The sequence below is a fragment of the Antechinus flavipes genome, chromosome X, assembly GCF_016432865.1.
Source record: "Antechinus flavipes isolate AdamAnt ecotype Samford, QLD, Australia chromosome X, AdamAnt_v2, whole genome shotgun sequence".
NCBI lineage: Eukaryota > Metazoa > Chordata > Mammalia > Dasyuromorphia > Dasyuridae > Antechinus > Antechinus flavipes.
Window position 1 is genome coordinate 26,065,172 of NC_067404.1, and position 873 is coordinate 26,066,044.

Genomic DNA, 873 nt, shown 5'->3' on the forward strand with positions numbered 1-873 from the left:
ACCTTTCCCCCAGCTAAGTCACTCCCCTTCTCCCTCCTTTCACCCAGCTAAGGTCACTCGCAACCTCTCCCTCCTTTCCCCCAGCTAAGGTCTCTAGAGCCCTCTCCCTCCTTACTGCCAGTTAAGGTCACTCGCAACCTCTCCCTCCTTTCCCACAGCTAAGGTCACTTCCCCTCTCCCTACTTTCTCCCAGCTAAGGTCTCTAGAGCCCTCTCCCTCCTTTCCCCCAGCTAAGTCACTCCCCTCTCCCTCCTTTCCCCCAGCTAAGGTCACTCGCCCTCTCCCTCCTTTCCGCCTGTTAAGGTCACTCCCCTCTCCCTCCTTTCCCCCAACTAAGGTCACTCCCCCTCTCCCTCCTTTCCCCCAACTAAGGTCACTCCCCCTCTCCCTCCTTTCCCCCAGCTAAGGTCACTCGCCCTCTCCCTCCTTTCCCCCAGCTAAGGTCACTCGCCCTCTCCCTCCTTTCCCCCAGCTAAGGTCACTTCCCCTCTCCCTCCTTTCTCCCAGCTAAGGTCACTCCCCCTCTCCCTCCTTTCCCCCAACTAAGGTCACTCCCCTTCTCCCTCCTTTCCCCCAGCTAAGGTCTCTAGAGCCCTCTCCCTCCTTCTCCCCAGTTAAGGTCACTCCCCTTCTCCCTTCTTTTCCCTCAGCTAAGGTTTATAGAATACATACCTGATCCCAACTCTTCCCTGCTGAGAGTGAAATTCATTTCCTAGGTTCTACTTATATAGTGACTTAAGAGTACATGGCCTTGTGAGTTTAGAAGGCCATGATTTTAAAATTTCCCTCTCTGGTTCCTACAGTCTTTCCTATTTTGTCTTTTTTGTATGAGGAATTAATAATAAATGTAGCATTACTTCCTTGGTACCCATT

The 873-nt window shown here is 52.7% G+C and overlaps 1 protein-coding gene across 10 annotated transcripts in view; it reads left to right on the forward strand.

Annotated features, from left to right (window-relative positions):
- The window catches only part of LOC127542569 (rab GDP dissociation inhibitor beta-like), a 5,067-nt gene extending 4,442 nt beyond the window's left edge, over positions 1–625 (forward strand). For 5 of the 10 annotated variants that reach the window (XM_051968289.1, XM_051968291.1, XM_051968295.1 and 2 more), the window contains one exon: positions 373–495. The gene's annotated coding sequence lies outside the window, so the exon portion shown is untranslated. The other 5 variants (XM_051968288.1, XM_051968292.1, XM_051968298.1 and 2 more) reach the window with 2 other exon arrangements.
- The last annotated feature ends 248 nt before the right edge of the window (positions 626–873 follow it).